At 36.0% G+C, this 14,930-nt stretch overlaps 1 pseudogene; it reads left to right on the forward strand.

Moving 5' to 3' along the window:
- The first annotated feature begins 8,323 nt into the window (after positions 1-8,323).
- Positions 8,324-8,420, forward strand: LOC122103053 (annotated as a pseudogene).
- The last annotated feature ends 6,510 nt before the right edge of the window (positions 8,421-14,930 follow it).

The following is a 14,930-nucleotide window of genomic DNA, read 5'->3' on the forward strand; positions in this document are numbered from 1 at the left end:
CCTTTTTATTATCCAAAAAAGGGCTCAAGGAAAGTGGAGATTTCTCCATGATCTACGTTCCATAGTCATATACAAAAGATAGGAACGCTTCAACCCGGACTCCACACACTTCTGCAATACCCAAAGATTGGCACATTGCCATTATTGACATCAAGGACTGCTTTTTTCCACCCCCCTACACAACAAAGATAAAGAATATTTTGCCTTCTCAGTATGTGAACCTAATTGTCAACTACGTACTCACCGATATCTATGGAAAGTTCTCCATAAAGGTATGAAAAATAGCCTTACTATATGTCAGATGTATGTTGCCCATGCTATTAGGACTTTGCTTTCCAAATGCTTTTGTGTCCATTACATGGATGACTTTTTAATAGCACATAAAGATGCTACAACCATGCAAATCTGTTTAACAGAACTCAAGGAGAACTTTACAGTGCTGGGCCTTAATATTGCCCCGGAAAAATTCAACTCAAAGCCCCTTACGCCTATCTTGGATACCATTTAAATCAAACAATTACCCCAAATGGGCCTCATATTGTCATTAAATCCCAATATACTTTAACTGAATTACAACAATTATGTGGACATATCAACTGGTTATGCAATTTTATGTGTCTCCCCACCCAACAACTCCAACTGTTATTTCAATTGCTTCGAGGACCCTCTGACCCAACTTCCCTTCATATACTTTCACCTGATGCTCAACACAACAAGTCGCTGATTGATTATGTTCAACACCCTTGGTGTTTTTAGATACCACCAAGAAATCTACCTAATTATATTAAATAATAATGGCCTAATGGTGGCGCTGATGCAAACTCATGGTTTTGTTACAATGGGTATACCTTGCCACTTCCCAATTACCAAAAATTAGCACATCCATTACCATGCTATGCAATCTGGCCATCAAAGTTGCAGAATGATGCTGTCAAACTTATGGCCGATTCCCTGACCATCTTACATGGCCCATTACAAAAACAATCTTTGATTTCCTAACAACCGAAGAGGCATTAGCTTTACAAGTCATCCACTACTATTTTAACATTGATAATCATATGCCCAAAAACCTCGTTTTAAAAGTTACCCAAGAACTCCCACTTTCATGGAAATGTTGTACTCGTCCCAATGGGCAACCTATACATCAAGCCATTGTGCTTTTTACAGATGTTAACAAAACTGTTTATGGATTTTACAATGCCAATACTAAAAAATACATGCTTCAAAAACATTCCGTCTGTTCTAGCTGCTGAATTACTGGCCATTTTGCTCGCCCTCACATCTTTTCCCAAAGAACCTCTTAATATGTTTTCTGATAGTTTATATACTGTACAAACTGTTGCCATTCTTCCTGGAGCTTTATTACAAGATGATGTAGCAAAAATAATGTGTAAACTACAAAATGTATTAGACAATCGTGTCCAACCCTGGTACATTCAACACATTAGATCTCATACTAACCTCCCCAGACCCCTAGCTGCTGGTAATGAAGCCATTGATCGTGCTGTGACACCAACTGTACTACTCACAAATATGTGCATGGACCAGGCCCGAACGTTAGATGATCGTTTTCATTTATCGGCAGCTACTATCAAACAGTTATTTCCTGATTTAACACACCAACAATGCAAGCACATGATTCGGTCCTGCTCCTCTTGTGCACCTCTTTTACCCTTAGGATCACTTCAACCCATGGGAACAAATCCACGAGGCCTTAGACCCAATAGAACATGGCAAATGGACATAACCCATATCCCCCAATTCGGTAAACAAAAATACATCTCTGAATGCATAGATATATTCTCAGGCTTTATAACTGCTTTAGCCTTAACAGTGAAAAAAAAGGCACGCTGTTAAGTCACTTCTACATGCCATTACAATTATGGGAGTTCCTTGGACCCTTAAAACAGACAATGGCCCTGCTTACACCTCCAAACATTTTTGTGAATTTTGTACCTTTTGGAACATTACACCCCAGACAGGTATTCCATATAACCCACAAGAGCAAGCCATTGTTGAACACAGTCATAAAGAAATCAAGACCATTCTTTTAAAAGAAAGGGGGGAACTGGAGGGGCTAGGGCTTAAAAATCCCCAAACACAATTAAATTATTGCCTTATAGTAAAAAACTTTTTAACATTCACACCCACCACATGTGGGACCCCCATCTCCCTGTACTGGGGACTCATGAAACACCTACTCTGGTCCCTTTGGATAGATGGAGGGACCCCATCACAAGAAAATGGGAGGGCCCTGCTCCCTTAATGGCACAAGGGACAGGATTTGCTTGTATCTTTCCAGACACGAGTGATAAACCTGTTTGGATCCCAGCTGGAGTTGTCTGACCAACCGTCACCACCTAAGCACAAGATGCATCAGCTATGCTTGAACAGTGTAAGGAGGAGGAGACACAAAGCTCGAGCTAGAGCCCATGCCAACACTTGGGGAGACCTAAAGATATTGGTCGAACAAGCCCAGGTTATGGCCGCAGACCCTGACCCAGGGCATGGTACTCTATTCCTCCTATTGTGTGCCATTATTACAGCCAATTCTCAATCTGCTGCAGGGCAGGGTAAGATAACTTTAGTGCCCAGCCCCCAAATCTTAATGATCTCAAATGCTTTCTTCCAATGGCAGGGTTAGCCTTCCTTCCTCAGCAGACTCCTTATGGCATCAAAAAACAAACCTTACTTTTAGATGGAAGGGAGCCATCTGTTTTTGTTTTTCAAACGAGATGATAAAGCAATTTGATGGCTGTACCATCCTCCTCGCAACAGTAACGCATGGGATGGGATGGTGGAACTACACAGGACCCTACCCCATTTGTCCCACTGGAAAAAAATTGTAATCAGGCTACTGACATACATTTTCATATGCAGTTGTGCCCACGCAGGGAGTTTGATAGCTTTGGCACTATATGCACTCCTCTTGAGCAATTAGTGATTAGCCTTTGTGCCAATTCCTGGCAAGGCAAAGTGTTTGGGGAGCTCGCGTTGTCCCTCTATCCGGCTATATACAACCAATCTGAAAAAGATCCCAAACCTCAAAATCTAAATGAGTTTTTTGACTCTTCAGGAGGATGATTGGGAGACCTAGGAGCCACCATGCCAATCGTTTGCTCATCACATTCCTGCTTCGATTTGTCCCCTTTCCTATTGACCAATACTCGTCGCTGTAACCAATATGGATATGACCAGGTGTCAGGAATGGTAGTGGTTAGAGCCCCATTCTTTTTTTGTCTAGGAGACAACTCTTCCACTACTTGCACTCTCAGCAATCACTGGCAACCCAATGACTCATAGCCTTTTGCAGGTTTGGTACGTGTTCCCCCATTTATTGTTCTGGCTACTAATGACTCAGTTTTCCCAGGTTCAATTAATTCGCCCATGCACTAAAAGAGCAGTAGGATTGATCGTTGCAATCGGGTCCGAAATCATCGCTACAGTGGCTTCATCTACCAGTGCTGCTATATTGCTGTCCCAAAGCGTGTCCACTGTGCAACAGATAAACCAGCTCATCCCTCAACTGTCATCCATAGAATTACAGCATTTACAAGTTGCCAATCATCTTAAGGGAGGCCTCATTGTGCTCCAACAACAAATAGACTTGCTCCAAGAACAGATTACGTTTCTTCGATTACAACAAGGAGGACTATATAATGCAATGACTACTTTTGTCTGTCAGCTTTCCACTCCTGCAACCAATGTCACTGAACTTAGTAACTACATCAAAGGCCCTTGGTCCCTTAAGTACTTAAACTTCACTCCCAACCTGCTGCATGATGTTACCCGCCTAAACCAAACCACCATACAGCTTATTCCCACTGCCTCCTTTTTAGAAGAGTGCTTAAAAAGTTACAACAATGGTTTTTGCCATTCTCTCTGGTCATCTGGGGAGGCCTTGCACTTGTAGGGCTTTCTCTCCTAGGAATTATTAAATGCTTGCACTCCCGGCAAAAACGCCTCCAACGACGGGTCACCATAATGACGGTCCTTTTAAAAGAAAAGGGGAAATTTGTGGGTAGAGCCGGTCAGATCTGGTTGAGTCAGCTAGAGTAGCTGTTGAAGCACACCTCCTGCTAATAGAGATGTGACCCACAGTCATGTCCGCCTAGCTTGCCATCCATGAGCTATCCAAGATCCCTACATGCCCCAAGGGGACCAAACAGTGCCTGTCACCAAGCAGTGCCCATCATCAACTCCCTGCTCAGTAATTGGCTGGGAAGGACTCCGGAGGTTGGGAAAGCTGGGGCTATAAAATCCCAACCCTTGTGCAGAAATAAAAAAAACATGCTTAAGTCTGTTCTCCCAACATGTGTTCCTTGTGTGCGTAGTTCATGATTACCTCATGCTGGAGATCTAGCCCTACAATGTAGCAATGAGGGAGGCCCTTATAATCCTTCACCTTCACTAGGCTTGAAGCCAAGAATCTGTGATAAGTGGGAAATCAGGCAAGAGCTAAGAGGAGGACAGAGAAATAAGACATAGGAGCATTGTCCTTTTGTAACAGATACTGTCATCCAAGGTATGGGTGATTATAGTCTATTCTTCTCCATACAACTTTTTGAGTAAATGCAAGACGGATAGAAAAATAATCTATTGAAATAATTTTGCAAAGAATAACTTCAATATTCCTGATATGGTATCTATGGAGAATCTTAAGAGAGAAGATAAAAGTGGAGTATTCTTCGGTTTCCTCTAAGCATATTGCTAGCAAAATATATCTTTGAGGTTAGAAGTGATTGAACCAAAAATTGGTGGAGTACTGATTTTTGAGGGCACTTTAGACACAAGAAGACTTTCAAGGTAAAAGAAAAAAGAAAAAAGTATAGCTAAATATTTGTGATCACAGCTTCTTGGACTGGTATTTTGGAGACAAAGTTTTACATTAGAGATTGTCTTCATTAACATTGATGCTGGGTTTCCGTGGCACCGAAATGCAAGTGGAAAGTTTAATGGACTCGCTTGGATAAGTAAACAGCATGATAGAAAAAATGGAATATAATATTTACTGAATTATTTTGAACAATTACTTTGCCAGAACAAAGAAGGAAATATATAATGCAAATCACTTGACATAAACTTATGAATGAAAGTAGTCAATAGAAATGAGGGAAAACAGAGAGGACTGTTTCCTCTCCGGTGGAGTAATGGGTTCTTGATCTTGTTTCTTCCATTCTATCTTTACAAGCTATCAAGTGTGGCTCAGGATTGGAGTATACAGTTCAGACCAAGAGAACATGCAGAAGAAAATATTTGCAGCAGATATAGGTGATTTATAACCTAAGACAATCTATTTAAATCTGTTAAAAATTCTCCTCCACCCCAAACTGCCCACTTTAAACAACTTTGTATGCTTTTCACAAGATTGTCCTTCATTAACTATTTAAAATTTTGAGAAGTCATCATCATACTCTATAGAGATTGCTGTTTGGTTGTGCTTTTTGTGTGTTTGTGTTTTTTGTTGTATTTTTTCACTGAATTACAAAAGGTTGTGCTAGTGTGTTTCAATTAAGTATGTCCATCTAATTGTCCAATGTTCCTGGATCAGAGTCACTCCTTCTATCCTTCTCAACCAACCCCTTCTACAAGATTTATTTCCGATTTACCACTTCCTTTCTCACATGTGTACATTGAGTATTCTAGCTGTACTTGACCCTTGTGCCATTTTTCATTCATTCTATGTCTTTATAATTATTCCTCTCTGGTTTCAACTTCCTGATAGTCATTCTGTTAAACTGTTTGCTCCTACTTTGAAAGGTTTATATACATTCCATGGAGTTTCAATTCTGCATATACTTAAACTGATGTCAGCTTATATTTCCATAATTCATTCATCTGAAGTAACAATTTGCAAGCCTGGAGACATGAAGCACCTAGACCTGATTTTATTCCCCTCCATTTGGAAGATTAATCTGTAGTCAACAAGAAAGTTTAAAAATGGCTGAGAATGTATTCCTATGGCTTTGTAAAGTGGTTTGTGATTATTTTATTTTACATGGGATAATATTTTCTACTACCTATTAGTTTTGGAAAAAGAAGAAAACTAAAATTTACTACTGTAGAGGAATATGATAGAGAAAGAAGACAGATTTTATGTTTGTCAAATCTCTGATGAGTACCCATATTCAAGACTTAAAGTCATATTTCTTACAATGTTAGACAGATAAGGAAAACATTAATCACCATATGATAGGGCAACTATTCATGACTTTTTAAAAAGTATTTTTTATGTGATGAAATTTACTTTATTAGCGAATGTTTTGGTTTGAAATATGGGAGGCTGATCTATTTAACAAATTTTCGAAAGCACCTACTGAAAAACACAAATGGTGAGGGGTCCTATTTCTACACTTTAATGAATGGTTGAACCTGTTTGGCATTAGTGCTGGGTAAATAAATCAACTCTATTTTAACTTGCTCCCTACACTTGAAAAACTAGTAACGTCACTAAATATCATCTACTTGTAAAGTGTTATTTTGGCAAATGTGATTTTAAAAAGTTTATTTGAAAAGGAATATACTTTCAGGAGATTAAATGTAGGTTATCATTGGTGTGAGAATGACAACCTTTTTACACTACAGAACCAAGTTTGACTGAAGTACTAGTGTTTTGAAGCAATAAGGTTCTTCTCAATCAATGTTTTTTCTGAATTATATTTGAACTGTAATACAAATATTCCTAGCATTGGTAGATCAATTATGGATCTATCTTTCCAGGAACTATTTTTTGGCCTGATGATGCTGGACTGAAATCATTCATTAATCATTAGAAGAGGGGTATTACAAATCATTTTGTGACATTTGTGGTCTTGTTCACTCCTATGGGATGGTCATCTGAAAATAGAAAGTTTGAATTACTGTACTTTCACATTTTGTGATTTCATATTGCATTTTAAGTTGCCTTGCATTTCCCAAGTGCTTACTGCTAATTCCTGCATTTCAAGGAATTGGGCCCCTGAAATATAGGAAATGAGATATTAAGATGGGTCTTCAATTACTTTCTGTTGGTATGTTGCATGGGCCTCGGTGAGATCTCTTGCCCTAGTTATTTGATGATGCAGGTAACTGGGACCTGGGATCCTAGGACCCGTGGATCCTGTGGAAGAATAATACCTTTTAGACATCATATCAGCAAAATTCGAGTATAATCAGTAGGAATGCTTCAGAAATATGGAGAAAAACAGTTTGGGACCAGCGAGTTAAAACAATAAACAGAGCAGCAGAGTAAAATCCCTTATAGATTAAAGAAAACAACATTGTTTTTTTTTTACCATGTGAATTCAGAAACCAAGAACAATTAGAAGGTATCACAAGTTTATACTGAAAACGTTGCATTGATACTTTTTATATTCTAATATATATTCTAATCCTGATTATTTATATTCCAATCTATTTATTGTAATAAATATCAATTAATTTGTCAAATTATAAATTAATTCCAGTAAGATTCACTGTGTGAAATATAAAATCAGCACATAAATATAAAATATATAAGTATATATAATATAAGAAAATGCTTTGCATTGTTCTGTTGTGGTTAAGGTAACAAAGGCAACTGTTTTAAAATATTATTCCATTACCTCTACCTCAGTGTTTGGTAGAATTAAACTTAAAGCTTTACCATTTGGAGATGTACATCCTAGAGGCAAGAGGAAACACTGTGATTAAAACATAACCAATTTAAGGCCTAATAACAAGGAGAAACATATGGACTTCTCCTGGAGCCTCCTGAGTAGATAGGATTACAGGCGAGAGCCATCAGCGCCTGGCTTAGTCTGAACAGTTCTGTCTGAACTGTTCATCACTTTATGATCCTTTGTAAGTAAGATTAGTTTTGCTCCAATAAGACAATCTATGCTGTCAGGGTAAGATATTCTGGTAGGTCTGTTCTTACATGGAGCAAGGGTAAAGTGTCAGGCAGACATTTGTGCCAGTAAGACCTCATTTGGGAAATTTTAAGCTGCAGAAGTTTAGAAGTAGCTCTTAAGCAAGGCTTACTTTGAATCCATTAGCTCCACAAAGCTAAATCAGTTAAAAAATAAGTACTTGAAAATCCATCACCTTTGGACCTAGCTATGAAGGCTTCAAAGTATGATCAAATTTCAAATGAAAAAGACTTAAAATAGTTATTGACAAAAAATTGCAACTGTGAGCAATTGAACAAACAATATAAGTTTTTTCCGTCATACACAGAACTTTGCAGAAATAAGATGAATAGCAAATTTGGGAACAATAGGTTTCCTTGTTGCAAATAGGCAAGCAAGGATATATGCCTATCTTAAGTTTGCATCATTAACTACGTAAATTTACAAGATACTACATGCTTCAGCAGCATGTCTACCTGAATTACAATACAGAGATTAACATGGCTTTTGCACAAGGATGATATGAAAATTTGTGACGTATTCCATATTTTTCATTCTTCAGACGCAAGAAATGAAAAACAGTTATGAAAAAGTTGATTACAAATATACAAGTGTAATAATACATATAATTCATAGAAATAAAAGTTAGTTTGACATGAGTGTATTCAATCTTCACCTTTTTAGAAAGGCCTTTATATAGCATAATATTTATAAAACTTTTGAAATAAGATAACATTGTCATTTTATCCCAAAGAAATAAAATTCTATAAGGACCTAGGAATTAAAGGAATCTTAAACTGTTCCTATATGGAATGCAATCTGAAAGAACACATTTATTAATGGACCTATATATTATAATATAATGTCAAATTCAAAGTATTATATCTAGGAGAGAAAGAAATAGATTATGGACATTATACAAACAGAATATAAATATTTTAAAATATACTTTTTTCAGACAAGCACCAGAAATATCTTAAGTTTCTCTACTACTCATTTCAACAGATAAGTTAAAATTATTTCTGATTTAAAAAAATCACAAACTCTATAGATAACATTATTGATGTATACAAACAACTCGAATACATTTTGACATCAAAGTCAGGCAATTCACTTGGAAGAATACCATGGAATCCATGAATTTCTAAAGTAAAATATTGCTGTTGCTTGTTATTGTGAAAATATTTTGTATGGACACATGGGATGGACTGGCAATTTTGAAATTTAAGAAACTTAATGGAAACATTAGGACTTAAGAGAACAATTTGTACAGATTTCCACAACTTCAAAGAGGTAGTGATACATACTTATCCTTTTGGTAATATCAAATGCAGTTTCTTCTAAGTTGTGCTTCAGATCTGGTTTGATATAATGGTTCAACAGAAGGAGATCCAGCGATTCTTTGCTATACCCAGCAGCAAGGGGGTCAAGAGGCCTTTAGTTTGGCCACTGGTGTCTGCATCATGATGAAATAAAGAAGCCACTCTGGTATTATTCCATGTATAAGTACTGTGCAGGGGTATCCAGCCTTTCACAGTTATTCCATGAATATCTGCTTTGAGCCCCCAACTCATGGACAATGTCTAAGTGTCCACAGTAGGCTTCTAGATGAAGAGGTGTATATTCATCGTTTTTCCGGTGAATTTTCTGCATCTGTTTTTTCACTATTATTTATTTTCTCTTTTTTCATTTTTACTATTCTAAATTATTCTAACTGGAGAGTAGAGATTTGGTAGAGAGCAGAGGAATGATTTTCCTCTGTATTCAAAGGGACAAACTGAAAATGAGGACTAGTGGTGTCTTCATGTGCAGCTTATTCTAGGAATGAGAAAATAGGAAATAATGCCTTATATGTAAATGAATTGGGAAATGACAGAGCAGAAAGTGAAATGATGTACAAAAACTATAAAAGCAAAATAAAGTAGGATAATTATGGAGTAATCATATTACCTATGAGAACCATGAGAAGGAAAGAGGAAGAGAGAGACAGATGTGCAATGATATAGCTAGCAACAAAATCCATCCCTCTGATCAAATTATAGAACAAATAATTTTTATTTTTAAAAGAGATGGAAATAGAATTTATGATCAGATGTCTCCATTGTTTTTGATTATAATTTTCTTATCTTAAATACTTGTACAAGGGAATTTCCATTCATCAAATCAGTTTTTTTAATATAATGGATCTTTATATAACTTTTCCACACCCTTCCAAACCTCATCCCACTTTAATTTTTTCTAGTTTTATACAGTTGCATTGAATATTATACCTTCACTCTCTTCTTCCATAACTCTCTTTATTCCTTCCTTTTGACTTCCACTCACATCGTCCAAACGATAGTTTCCTGCTATTAATTTTGTTGGAGTAAAGTTCAATTTTATAAGAAATTACACCTTTGAAATACTCCTCTGCAAATCTCATGCTTTGGTTAATATTTTTGTGTAAACTTGTATAAATTTCTAGCTTCCAAATATGAGACAGAACATGGGTCCTTTGTGTGTCTGGCTCTGACTTTGTTCACTTAATAAATTTTTAGATCTATCCATTTCTTTGCAAATAATGTAACAGTCTTAAAAATGGATAAGTGCAATCCAATTGTGTATATGTGCCACACTTTCTCCAACCAGCATTCCGCCCAAGGGCATCTGGGCTGTATCCGTAACTTGGCTACGGTGAATTGTGCAGCAGTGAACATGCTTGTGAAAGTGATTTTACTGTAACCTTTTGGAAGAATTCATCACTACCTTTATGGGAGCAATCCCCTAGCCAGTTTTCCAGAATAAGCACATCCCTCCCTTCATCTTCATCACAATGTATTGCAAGTCCTCAAAAACACACTTCCCCCTACAGGTCTCAATTAGCTAAAACCACATTGTGCCCATATTCTTTCAATACATTTTTTTTCATAATTGTACATATAATTCAGTGAGAACCTTCTATATAATTTCCTAATATGGGAATGAGGGACATGACAAAGTAAAAGTAAGAAATATGCAAGTTAATTAGCTATTATCATGTTTAAAATCATTTTCAGCTTTAATTCATAGCCTCACATAACATTATTTTAATCTTTATTTGATTACTTCATCTAACCCGTAAATTATAACAGGTGAGTTAAAAGCAAAGGCAAAAAGTGTTGTTTGATTTTGACACTCATGTGTGAGGTTGCACAATATGGGCAAATAGATGGATTGGAATTAATACCTCTTATCCATTTTGTTAACGTAGAGATGGTTTTCCCAAACTGATTCTCGCAATTCGTATTCCATTAAACATCAAGAAACATGTGATAATTTCCTTTGTTTTGATCCTTATTAACTTTTGTTTCCATTTTATTTTATAATGGATAATTTCATAAATCTACTGTAGATACAAAAATATGTTAAAATATTTCTATCCGTATGCATTGATATATACATACACACATATATTACACAGGTTATAATGATAATGTACAACTTCGGTAACTGTACAATTTACTAAATTATGAAAACTATCGACAGCTCATGCCTGGCATCCTGGTTACTCGGGAGGCTGAGATCTGACAATCATGGTTTGAAGCTATCCTGGGGAAGAATGTCTAGTATCCTCTTATCACCAAACAACCAACAGAAAATCAGAATTGGAACTGTGGCTCAAAGTAGTAGAGTGGTAGTCTTGAGAGAAAAATCTCAGGGACATCATCCAGGGTCTTAGTTCAAGAAGTACAATTTACCTAAAAAAATCTATTTAATTTACATCTGTGTAAGTAAAGTATTTCCATCACCCAAATGTACAACCATGCTCATTTGCAAGGTAACTCTGTTTTGTCTGAAGTACCATAAAACATTTTCACTTAAGTTGAAAGTATTGCACCATGGGTTCAATCTATCTTTCTCATGAATTTTTCCACTCAAATACTCAAATCTTACAATTATTCCAATTATTTAAAATCATAGCTTTTTACATAATACCCAAATATTAGAGTTTGAATTGAGTGTCTTGTGTCCCCTAAATGGGTGTTCTTACCACTTTGTCATGTCCCCAGCCCTAAATCATCCTGATTATTTTTCAGATACTTGTGTATGACCTTGGGCTCAGTCCATGTTATATTATTCTTCCTGGAATTTAGAATAACAGGTACATGGCATTGTGTACAGATATTTCTGTCCAGTCTGGGCTTTAACCTCTATCCTCACAAGAGTAGACTCCCATGTAGTCAGGATTTTCATAAGCTTGTCATAGCTGATGTTTTTTTTTTTTAAATCTTTGCATTTCCTGAAGGTTCATGAGTACTGAATTAATTTGTTTTCTTGGGTTGTTTTGTTTCATTTGAATATATGTGTTGAGTTGTTCCTACTTTTCCTTTTGTTTCTTTCAAAAAAGTTCTTACCTAAAGTGCTGAGAAACCAATTCTTATTTTTCACGATAGTCAATATGAACATGATTTGTTCCAAAGCAATTTCAGTAATATTTAAACACCTTCATACCTATGGATGGTATATAAATGATAAGTGCTGTGAAGAGTCTTTTTGTTTTTACAGCAGTCTTTGTTATACACAGACAGATCATGAAATATATGAAGATAATAAAACTACAGATACTAGCAAGGAGAAGAAAAACCTATTATTAATAGTTTGACAGAGGCTTCCCTTCTAGTGAAAGAAATATGTTGCTTGATGCAGGATTTCACAAAATTATATTGCTTGGAGGAAGCTAAACAATCATCTAATTCTACAGAATTGAGGGAGAAGAATCAAATTCCTGAATAGTTTACATTTGGGTCAAATAAAAGCATGCTTCCAAAAAGATAGTTGAGTTTAGAGAAACATGATGAGTTGTATATAAATAGGTGCTTAGTTGATTTTGTTAATTTGTAAACTAATACAGGGAAATAGAGTACAGCAAGGTAAAAAAGAACTTCGCATTGAAATACTCATGTGTGTGTGTGTGTGTGTGTATGTGTGTGTACACATGCATGTGTGTACACACATGCCCATGTGCAAGTGCTCATTCATTCATTCATCATGCTTAAGCTTCTGTGACCAAGGATAGAGGTTTACCACTTGAGCCATTGTTCTACTTCTAGTTTTTCAGAGATAATCGCATGTATTTTCATGATTGGGCTGGCTTTGAATAGTGGTCTTCATATCTCAGCCTCCAGAGTAGCTAGCTAAGCTTATTCAGCCTCCAAGTAGCTAGTTAAAATTAGGCCTGTCCTCTACGCTTCACTGCTCTTTTATTCTTGTCCTGAGGTGTTCACATGCCTAAGTCATATATATGTCTAGTTGCTTTAAGAAATACTCTTACTGCTTGGCACCAGGGGCTCCCATCTGAACCCTTAACTACTGAGGAAGCTTGCGAACAGAACCCAGGCCAAAAGATTAGTAGAAATTTTTCTCAATCTATAGCTGGGTGCATTGGATCATTTCCATCCTCCTGCACTATCTACAGGTTGAGGTTGGAAGGACTGCAGAATCCAGGCCAGCCAAGGTAGGAATCTAGGCAAGTTGGTGTGCAACTCTTAAGCCATTGATAATGGGGAGGCTAAAAAGACAGATCAGGTGCATGTTCTTGTGGAAAGGGAACCCCTATCCTAAAATTAATCACTGATATGACACCAGTCTAACAAAAACAATACCCCAAGATGAACACAATTTCCCACAACCAAAATAAGTATATACTTAAACATCCAAAAACTTAGTACAATCTGCTCTTTAATATCAGCTTCATCTAATTATCATATGATGAATAGCTTCTTCATTAAAGTTATTATATATTTAAAAAGACCTAGAAAATTCTTTCTCACTTATTCAGTGCAAACGAATGGCAAATTTCCTCATTTCTTACATATTTGACTACCACTATAAATTCATCTTATGATTATTATTAGTAGTAAATATTCTGATTTATTACTTTACTTTGTAACAGTTTTTAAACTTTTGGCTTCTCTGCTGAATTTGAACTATTTAAATAGTATCATCAAATTATATTACTTGGGTACTTAGGGCAGTTTTTTAAAAGTTTTTAACCAATGGTTTCTAGTAATTCTCTTTTTTTTTTTTTTTTTGGTGGGGAGTCCGGTCGTGGGACCTGAACTCTGGGCCTGGGCGCTGTTCCTCAAGGCTAGTTCAAAGCTAGCACTCCACCACTTGAGCCACAGCGCCATTTCCGGCTTTTTTTTTCCTGTTTATGTGATGCTGAGGAAACTAACTCAGGGCCTCAAGCATGCAAGTCAAGAGCTCTACCACTGAGTCACCTTCCTAGCTCTCTACGAATTCTTAATTGGTATATTATTTAGTTTATTTTTAATTTCAATTTAATTTTATTGTAAAGGTAATGTACAGAGGGGATACAGTTACATAAATAAGGTAATGAGTACATTTATTATGGAAAGAACATTGTTATCTTTTCCATTGATTTTTTTTGCACACTCAAAAAAAAACTACTGATACTTGTCCTGTCGCTATTGTCCAATGGGTACTTTTCTTTCTTCGTTAATGCATTTTTTTATTATAAAATTGATATACAGAGGGCTTACAGTTACTTAAGTTACTTCATTTAATTTTCTAAATTTCAAATTTTGAACTTAATTATTTTCGTTTCTTTAGGCCAATTCTTTTTTCAGAGTTGTAGGATTAGTTAATTTAGTTTTGCATAATTTTAACACATGTAAATTATTCAGGCATATATTTTGCTTTCAAAATAGTTAACATGTGAATATTTAAAAATTATTTTCTTAAATTTTATATGGTTGGTGAATTTAAATATATTTATTTTCTTATAGTTCTAAACATATTTGTCCAGGTAACAAATACTGTATTTTTAAGAATCACATACTTTATTAAAAAGGCTTCATTACATGGTCACTTTTTGGAAATATTTATACTTTAATTAAAAAAAAAAACTGTTTGAGCTGGGCATAGTGATTTGTGGTTTCCATTTTTTAACTATGGTGGGAAGTGTAAATAAGGTTTGTAATTCAGGAGAGACTGGGAAACTATGAGAACTTATCATAAAATTTCCAGAGTGAAATGATTAGAGATATAGCCATCCCTAGCAAGATATAGAGCACCTGGTTA

This window comes from Dipodomys spectabilis, unplaced genomic scaffold (assembly GCF_019054845.1).
Source record: "Dipodomys spectabilis isolate Male_0828 unplaced genomic scaffold, ASM1905484v1 ptg001488l, whole genome shotgun sequence".
Lineage (NCBI taxonomy): Eukaryota > Metazoa > Chordata > Mammalia > Rodentia > Heteromyidae > Dipodomys > Dipodomys spectabilis.